Source organism: Pinus tabuliformis, chromosome 9, assembly GCF_031772625.1.
Source record: "Pinus tabuliformis cultivar Carrire ecotype Pingquan chromosome 9, CPIR1, whole genome shotgun sequence".
In the NCBI taxonomy this organism is placed as follows: domain Eukaryota; kingdom Viridiplantae; phylum Streptophyta; class Pinopsida; order Pinales; family Pinaceae; genus Pinus; species Pinus tabuliformis.
In genome coordinates, this window is record NC_142307.1 from 1154303922 (window position 1) to 1154314602 (window position 10681).

Consider the following 10681-nt stretch of genomic DNA (forward strand, 5'->3'; position numbering starts at 1 on the left):
GCACTTCTTCCCACCAACAAGATTTTCGCACTTCTACCTAGTAGATAGAATTTGAACTTGATGAGAAGTGATAATCCAAATTAATTTGATGTCCTTCCTTTTATATGATTCTTATGGGGTCAAATAGGGCCTTATGCCAACATGATCTTCCCTTAGGCTGACATGGTGTGGAGGTTACATAATTCATATTTGACTCAATACTTAACATTTTTACATGATTCAAAAACCCAAGAAGGGTCTCTTTAAATGTACAATAATTATATAGGCTCAGAATAAATCCTAGAAGTCCTCAATGGGGACTTTGACCTAAAACATGATGACCCAAGCATGAAACCCATTCTTTAATAAGCTACAATAATAAAAATAAAAATTCTTTTCTTTATTCTTTTGACAAGTACATTACATGATGACTCAAGTACATTATTGAAGACCAAACATAATTACTTTTTCCAACACTCCTTCTTAACTAGGGAGGTATTCATAATGTACATATACAATGGATCATCTCAAACTATATGAACCATGAAGAAATTTAGGCACTGTAATGCCATGGACTAGGTTCCAGGCCAGGGAAATATTTCCATCATGTCACTCAACAGTTTAGGCACCGCAATGCCATGGACTAGATTCCTAACCAAGGCAATCTATCCAGGTGGGACTAAGATGGACCTAAGATGGACCTAAGCTTTTAGCACCTCTAGGTACCATTAGTCTTACTTGCTAACCATCAACCCAAAAATCTATGTGTGTATCCAAAATAGAGTTCTTTGATCAACACCACCTTTCCAACTTTAGGGACTCAGACATCAACACAAAGTGTCAACTAGATATCTCCCAAGGCAATGCTTCACTCGCCAAGCCTCAACACCCCTTGATCTAGCAGATCAATAATATCCAATCTCTCCCAATCAAATTGATAGGTAACCAGCATGTTATCAAATCCCTCGAGAGATTCACCTGTACAAACACAACCCCAATCAATAATATACTTTCACATGTACATAATCAAATACAAACCTTGGTGTTCTTATATAAAATAGATGTTGCTTTTCAACTTTCCATAGTATGACTATCAACCGAATATTTGACAAAATATTCCTAAAACATATATTATACTTCCTACTTCACATGCAACAACATATCCTCTGAAATTAATTCTTCAATTAATACCAAGCTATGCCCTCCCTCTCAACTAGGAAGCACCTTTTTATCTAAACTCCTTCTTAATCTTAGGGAGATCTCTTCTATTCATGCTTCGTTCAGGAGATCAACTTCTTCTTTTCGACATCGAAGAATCTTTCATGGCTTCTAACCATTTCATTAAAGTTATCATCATCCCCATCATGCTTATCACATCAATGAGCATCTTCACCAATTTGAAGATTGTGTGCTTGCACAACTTCAATAGAAAGTACAACCAAATCTATAGAATCATGATGTTAACCATATAAAAATCATGGAAGCATTTCAAATTTATTCATATGATATGCCCAGACTTAATTATAATGAAGAGAGACATACTCTTCAACATCTTTCTAGGGACATTATACACCCTAGACTACTTCATAACAACATTCATTCCATCTCGGGTTTCAATGTGTCTTCGAAAGGTATGACATACCTTACTACAACATATAGAAAATCCTAGAAAAAATCATATAGATCTACAAAGCATGTAACAACCATTCAAAATACATATGTTAGATTTCTCACTAGGGATGCATACAAATCCTTGATTTCATACAAAATTAATCAAAGTCAATCACAACTTAGTCATTAACTTGACCAACTTCCACTAGGGTTAGTTCCAACCCCTATATTTTTCAATCATCAAACAGTCATTAACATGACCAACTATCACTAGGGTTAGTTGCAAATCCTAGATTTCCAAGCAATCACCAGAGTCAACCAAAAATTCAAATTTCAACAAATTTTCACAAATCTCAGTTCTTCATATTTCAGAGATTTTACTTTGACTAAGGTTTAACTCCAGAACCCTATAATTCCACAATATTAACAATCATTAAATACATAAATCTCATATTGTTACATTACACACAATAAACAATGTTACTACTGGAATTTAACTACGAAATTCTAGTTTTCCATTTTTCCTACAATCACTTACGAGATTTCAAATTTTTATATTGCACATACTAGATATTTTAACTTCTATAAGGTTTAGCCACAACAACCTTAGATTTCGAAATATCATCATCCTAGAATATCAGACAAGGGCTTCCATTAAATCCTAAGACTTATGACCATCAATGACTAGGTAAACACACATATCTAGGAATTCATAACCATAAGTAAGCATATCGAATGTCAAATAACATAAATGCATTTGACCTAGACCAACCTAGGACTTTGAACAAAAGGACATATCTATATATGCCTACATTTCATCATGATGCAATATATTTCATATCATGTGTTAGTCAAACCCAACTTCACAACAATATCAAATAAGAGTTAGACACACAATCATTTTGATTACACTAGGGTTACACATACCAAAGAAAAAAATTCTAAGACAATGTAAGGGTCTTAATTACACATTCCACCAAACCCTAATGTGTTAGGGTTCCAATGTAGAACACAACAAACCCAACATTACCAAAACTTCAAAGGTTCGGGGATTTTAGATCTCATCATTCAACCCTAACAAGTTAGGATTTCTACATCACAACAAAATCCCAAACATGACATCATCAATGAAACTTCAACTAGCATTTCACAATATCCCTATGCAGTTTAGGGTTTCAGACATTCATACTAGCAAACCCTTTGGTTAGGGTTTTCCAGAACCTCTCTAGGGTTCTACATAGTCAATCAAGAATATGAGTGGGGTGGGTAGATTTATCAAGAAATGAATCACCCAAACAAGAATCTCTAAGATTCAATATAACTAGTCATAGCAAAGTTAGTAATAGATCATCAAATGAATAATCATTTCAATCAATGTACACAATTCACAACTTTGTTTGTTGACTAACCTTGTCTTGGTAGATCCTCGTTCTTGCATAATTTTTCCCTAACCAAGACAACAAAGGGAGAAAGGTGATTAATATTTAATATAATCAAAACTAAATGAATACATGAACCCAAAATTGAAAAGACATGAGATACTTATCTTTTATAGTTGTTAGGAGCTCCCTCAAAGGTTGAGGGAAACTTACAACCTTAAAGTAATACAAAAATGTCTTTTCCAAAGATATGTTAAAAACCTATAACTTCTAAAACATATGAAACAAGTTATGCAAAAAAAATGACTTAACAGTGTATGTCCCTAATGTAATATTCTTCAGGCTTGACTTTCTTTGAGTCTCCTTCTTTAGAAAAGTTGGCTTGATTTCTTCCTCTCTTCTTATTTCTTAGATTCTTGGGACAATCACTCTTGTAGTGACCTTTCTTATGACATTGACAACACTCTATATTAGACATATCAACTTCCTTCCTTGGTCCCTTCGGTCTCTTTACTTTATGACAAGAAACATAAAAATTTAGTGCTCCTTTTGAATTCACAACCATTGAGATCCTTAATTCTTCTTGACTACATGTAGTCCATAATTCTTCAAAGGTGGGAGCTACCTTCCAATTGTTGAGACCAGAAGCAAACGAAACCCAAGAGGGTGGAAATCCTAATATAGCATTGATCACCAATTATTTGCCCGGAACAATCTCATAAATGGCCAAAACATCATCCCTGAGTCTAACTATCTTCACAAAGAAGGTTTCCATGGTATCTTCTTTTGTCATCTTTGTATTCCTCAGTTCATTCTTCAAACTTGATACTTGACTGATGTTCTTAATAGTGAACAAATTCGACAAAGCTTCATACATCTCTTGAGCATGGTAGATGTTAGATATGAATGGGACAATATTTTATTTTATCCCTTCTACCATCATAGTCATAGCCACCAATTCTAGATCCATGAATTTTTCTTTTTCGCCATCACTAGCTTCTTCTGTAGGAATCTTTACATTTCCTTTTACCAAATCCAGTACCTTGTTCTTCTCGAGGATTAGGTCAATCCTCTTCTTCCAGGATTTGGAGTTGGATGTTCCTTCAAGTTTGTTCTCACCCTTGATTAAGTTAGACATCTTCCTTGAATATAATAGACTCTTTCCCTGAGATAATGCCTATGAATGGATCTGCCTTTTTCTTTCTTCTTCACCAAAGCTTTGATACCATGTTGGAAAATCATAAAGGTAGTAAAGATTTCTTTGATCCTAATAATTACTTGTGATGTTTCTTATTATTACGCTTATTTATATATTCTTTCTTTAGTTCATTAAGCAATTACCAAAAGCATCAACACATAAAACAATAGACACAAGATGTTGATACATGCTAGGGAAAAGCCCCCATCGAGGGGAAAACCCAGTCAAAGTAATTCTTCCTTTAAATAGTATTCTTTGAAACTCTTCACCCTAGACCAAGACCAGACCTTCCCTCCACACCAAGTTAGCCTCCAGAAGATTGACCTCTTTTGAGCAACTTCGACTATGCAACGACTTGCACAATTAACAACTTCTGGCAGCAGTCCAACTTGGAAGACTTCAGTCTCCTAATCCAGAGCATGAAACATAGAGATACCACAACCAAAATTTTGATTTTCCTTGACTCCTTAGACTCACCTAAACTCACATTAACTTTCGCTTCCTAGCAACAAACTTCCCCAACTACCAACTCCGCACTTCTGCCCAACAACAATATTTTCACACTTCTGCCCAATAGAGAGAATTAAAACTTGATGAGAAGTGATGCTCCAAATGAATTCAATGTCCTTCATTTTATAGGCTTCTTGTGGGGTTGAATAGGGTCTTAGGGCAACTTGATCTTCCCTTATGCCCACATGGTGTGGAGGTTACATAATTCATATTTGACTCAATACTTAACCTTTTTACATGATTCAAAAACCCAAGAAGGTTCTCTTTAAATTTAAAATAATTCTATAGACTCAAAATAAATCTTGAAAGTCCTCAATGGGGAACTTGACCTAAAACATGACGACTCAAGCATGAAACCCATGCTGTAATAAGTCACAATAATAATTATAATAATTTGTTTCTTTATTCTTTTGATAAGTATATTACATGATGACTCAAGTACATTATTGAAGACCGAACATAGTTACTTTTTCCAACACTAAGATCCATGATCTTATCCAAAATCAAGTGTGGCATGTCCATAATCATGTCTAGTCCTCTTAGTGGTGTTGTCCTCTCAAGATGATGTGCATCAAATCTACATCTCTTGAGCTGACTCATATGGAACACATGATGTTTCGAATGAATGTGGTTCAGAAGATCCAACTCATAAGAAACTTCCCCAACTCGCTTCTTCACATGGAATGGCCTTTCATGCTTCCTTGTCAAAGATCTCGCAGTCCCTTTTGGTGGCTGAAACTAATCTTCAGTGATCCTCAAAAAAACCATATCCCCAACATCAAAGTGTGCATCCTGTCTATCCTTATCTGCCCATTTCTTCATTCTCATTGTAGCATCATGCAAGTGCACCCATGCTAACTCCAAAGACTCCTCCCATACTGTCAAGAATTTCTTCACATGTGGACTCGTAAAAAATCCTCTTGGTAGCACAGTGTGTGGAGCAACTGGCACCTATCCATTGACCAACTCAAATGGACTATACCCAATTGCAGAACTCTTCTACATATTGTAGATAAATTGAGCCACATCCAAGAGTTCAGGCTAATTATTCTTATCATCCCTACCATAATGTATCAAGTATTCCTCAAGTAGTGCATTAATCAGTTCAGTTTTCCCATCTATCTACGGATGGTAACTCAAACTCTCCATCAATTCTGTCCCGACCAACTTAAACAAAGTGGTCAAAAATCTGCCTCTAAATTGTGGATCTCGGTTAGACACAATACTCAATGGCATTCCCCGATACTTCATAACATTCTTAAAAAATAGCTCAACATTCTTCTCATCCCCACATGGTATCTTTGTCAAAATGAAGATGACATACTTACAGAAATGATCAACAATGACCATAACTCCATTATACCCCTGCACCTACGGTAACTGAGTGATGAATTCCATCGAAACACTCATACATGGTCTATTTGGAATTGGTAAAGGATGCAAAAATCCTCCTTATCTCTGGTTATCCGATTTGTCCTATTGACAAATGATGCACAAATGTACATATTCCTCTACATCATCCCTCATCTTCTCCCAAAAGTACCCTCTCTCCAACAATGCCAAAGAATGATGCTGCCCTAGGTGGCCAGCCCATGGAGAATCGTGGCACTCCTTCAAGAGGTGCCTCCTAAGTCCAAATGACTTCAGAATGTAAAGTCAGTTCCCATAGAACAAGAGTCCATATCGTAGGAAAAACTTTCGAGTCTTCCCCTCCTTCACCTGCTTTAGAATGCGGTTCACCTGAATATTGGTGTCCACACTAGATCGAAGTTTGTTTTGCATGTCATCAGTCATATGTACCCAACTCCTATTGTGTTCAGCCCAGTCCTCACCCTCCTCAAGTGCAACTAATTTTCCCTTCCTTCTGAGGGCATCTGCAAGTGCATTGAGTCTCCCAGGTCTATACTCAATATTCAAGTTGAACTCTGCCAAGAAGTCTTTCCAACAAGCCTACTTCATAGACAACATTGGTTGGGATGGAAAATAACTCGCTGCAATGTTTTCAGTCTTGAAAACAAAAGGCTTCCCAATCAAGTAATGCCTCCATAACTATAAACAATGGATGATCGCAATCATCTCCTTCTCATGAATAGGATATCATCGCTCTCTATCCTGCAACTTCCTACTCTCATATGCCACTATATGCCCATCCTACAAGACTACTCCTCATATTGTAAAATATTAAGCATCAGTGCGCACCTCAAACGGTCTCTAGAAGTCAGGTAGCCTCAGTATCGGTGTTGTAACCATCCTTTTCTTCAAATTTTAAAAGGTTTCTCAACACTTCTCCATCCAATTCCATCGCTTGTCTTTCTTTAGAAGGTCTATCAGTGGTGTAGTCACCTTGGAGTACCCCTATACAAACTTATTTTGGTAGTTTCTCATCCCCAAGAACACCCTCTTATCATGGAAATTCTTAGGTTCAGCCCAATCCGCAATCGACTTTATCTTGCTCAACTCCATCTGTATGTGACCTTGGCCCACAGTGTGTCCAAGGAACAAAATCTCGGTCTAGGAAAACATACACTTCGACTTCTTCAATAACAACTGATTTTTCTTCAGTGCCTCAAATACCAAATCCAAGTGCTTCTTATTATCATCCATGTTATCACTGAATATCATGATGTCATCGAAGTATACTACCATATATGGATGCAAAACATCATTCATCAAATTGAAAAATGTAGTAGGAGCGTTGCACAACCGAAATGGCATGACAAGGAACTCAAAACTCCCATACCTCGTCACAGTCGTGGTCTTCTTCTCATCCCCCTCTCCTATCCTCACCTGATAATATCCATGCCTCAAGTCTAGCTTGGAAAACACTCGAGCTTTCATTATCTTGTCTAAGCAATCCACACCAAGTGGCAAAGGATAACTGTTCTTTATCGTTTTCTTATTAAGAGCATGATAATCACACCACATCCTCAATTTATTTATGCCTTGACTCCTCTAGAACAATCCTTGAGCAACATATAGGGACCTTGAAGGTCATATGAAACCTGAATCAACCAAATCCTTCAACTTTCGTTTCAACTCCTCCAACTTCTGTCTTGACAGACGATAAGGAGCTTTTGTTAGAGGCTGCTTCCCTAGCTCTAGCTCAATGTTATGGTCCACAACATATCTCGGTGGAAGTACTTTTGGAAACTCATCAGGCATCAAATCCACATATTTGTTCAATACATCAGAAATCTCAGCTGGAATAGGCATCCCCACTCCATCATCATCCTCAACCTCCCTGATGACTATCACATATGTCTCAACATATGAATCTCGCATCGCCCTAGTCATACTTAGTGCATACACATGTTGCATCTTCACTTCCCTTATCTACTGGTAAGTAGGTAAAGTCCAAGTCTGTATGTCTCCAATCAACATAATCCCATCGCAAAAGGGGACAATAATTTCCTTGTTTCCCTTTAGAAAATCCTACCCCAATATCATGTTAAATTTGTTCATCTCCATCACCGTGAAGTCCAAACAACCCTACCAATCTGCAATTTTAATTGGCACTTCATCTGCCAATTCCGACACTTTAGCCTTTGAGTTCACTACCTTGACCTCCACATTGGTTGGAACAATCTATAGCCCAACTTCCTTTACTAGCCCTATTGTCATAAAGTTATGTGTGGCACCTGTGTCCACCAAGGCTTGGATAGTTCTTCCATGAATATCCAAGTCAAGAAACCCCAAACTATGCAACCAATTTTTCTTTTTCTCCAAGACTTTGGACTCCATACATTTCCGGTCTCTGCAACATTCTGTTATAATGGCTCTAATACCATTTGTCACAGCCCCAAATCAGTTTTCCCATTTGGAGTGTCGTGCGACACCAGCTAAACATTCATACTTAGTTTTTTTCTTCATGTTTTCTGGACTACACCTACAAACATCATCTTCATCTTTCTTTATTACAATTATGTGTAGAAATATCATAACTTACAATAGTAACAACAATGTGCAAAGAAACCAACACGAGATAGACAAATTTTATAACTTCATTTATAAAATTATGCTTTTCATAATTTACAATTTCATAGGGGAGGCAGGTTCACCAAACTCGGCCTCTACCCATTTATACAATAAATCGACAGACTTGCCTACCGTGTCTTGGCGTACATGCTATATTGTGCCTACAACGTCCATCAGTCACAATCCTTGTCGTGTTATATCACCCACGACGTTGCTCGTCATGACTTTCTGTTGCAACTTACTCTCGTCACCCCGTTGTGCCAACCCGCTACATTGAACACTGTCGCTGCATAGGTCTTTGGTCCTCCCACACTCCGACCACCACCCGACCCACTGAACTCTGCAATACTATATACCGGTCTGCCCGCCCTGTGGGATCATACCTGAACTTCACTTCTGCGGTTCTGCATTTTTTCCGAACTCCCAACCTTTGCATTGCAAACTGTGTTGGATGTTCGATGAACCTTCTCCTCCACTTAACCAACTTTGTATATACGCTGCTCTTGTGTTGGAAATATGAAGGTTCATGTCGCTTAGGGCATTGGCCCACCAAGCACGACACACCCATGTGATGTGCGTCGGCATGTTGCCAAGCTCGTCCTCTCCATCATATAAGTCGGCCTCGTCGCACTCTACAACACTTAGTCACATTTCGGTTCATCACACTTCGGTTTTATGCATGACAGGTGTGCACCCCTGTCACACATCACTAATTGCTTCACCAAGTCGCCCGTGTTGGGTCGCCCGATCGCCTTGGGTCGCGTCCCCCCATCGCACAACCACCCGTCACACATGGGTCGCTCGGTCACACCTGATTCACTTTTTCGGTTATGTGCATCCGCATTGAGTGTCTAACTCAGCCGAGAGCCGTGATGCCGACTCAAGATCATGACCATGCATAGTATCACATTTTCCTTTCCTATATTAATATCCAATTTAAAAAATTGATAAATTAATCATATGTTTTAAATCGAAAACAAAACTTTCCTTTAGTAATTCAAAGTTTTTTCCAAATTAAATAAAAATAATTTAAAATGTTTTACAATAAAAATAATAAAAATATTTAAATATATGTCAGTAATTAAAAAAAATCAAAATAAATATATATAATACATATTTTTTACTAATATATATTTTTAGATTATTAATTATTTTCCATTTTAATTTAATAATTTTTTATTTTATTTTTATATTCCAGGTTTTTTTAGAAGTTATATATATTCTCACATTGTTTTATATTTTTAATTTATTTTTACTTATTATTATTGGTTTTTAAATTTGTAATTTTATTTTGAAGTTATAATTTTTAGCATTAAATAAACTCTTAAATATAGGAAAGATATTTAAACTTTACACCCTAAGTAAAAATAATATTTTAAATATTAAGCACATGCATATGTATATACATAATATTAATGGCTTCAAAATAGGTAATGATTTTTTCTATATTTGGCTAAAAACATGCGATAATGATAGAACTTTAAAAAATATTTAGTTGATGCATTAGAACCATTCGAGATTGACCTAGACTAACTAGATTAAGAGGTGGCGCTCTTACAGAAAGTATTTACTTTGACCCGTTCAGCTTAGTGTTCCATTAATTTCCAATTCCTCAATAATTTAGTTCCCTTATTCAATAATTCCTCAATAATAAATTAGCCTTCTTTAATGTAGTACAAAATCAATTCTCAAAGAAACCTCCATGATACCAAAGGTAGATCAAATCTGAGCAGGTCAATAAGGCTATAAAAATATTACCCTTCACATCACTCACAACCCCACCCCTCTTATAACATGTACCAACAAAACTCCATTATCATATGAGTTATTTATAAAACAAGATTGCTGCGGGTAGCAAGTCCCTACCATAGAAAAACAATGAAGTCGAACAAGCACTCTACAAGCTATAGCGATTTAGCTCCAAAAGTTCCCATTCACTACTATCCTAACTCCTACTAGTTGTCCATGCCTAAGTTGTGTAGCTAATTCCCATTGACGATCTACATAGGTCTCAAAATGTTGCAGGTTC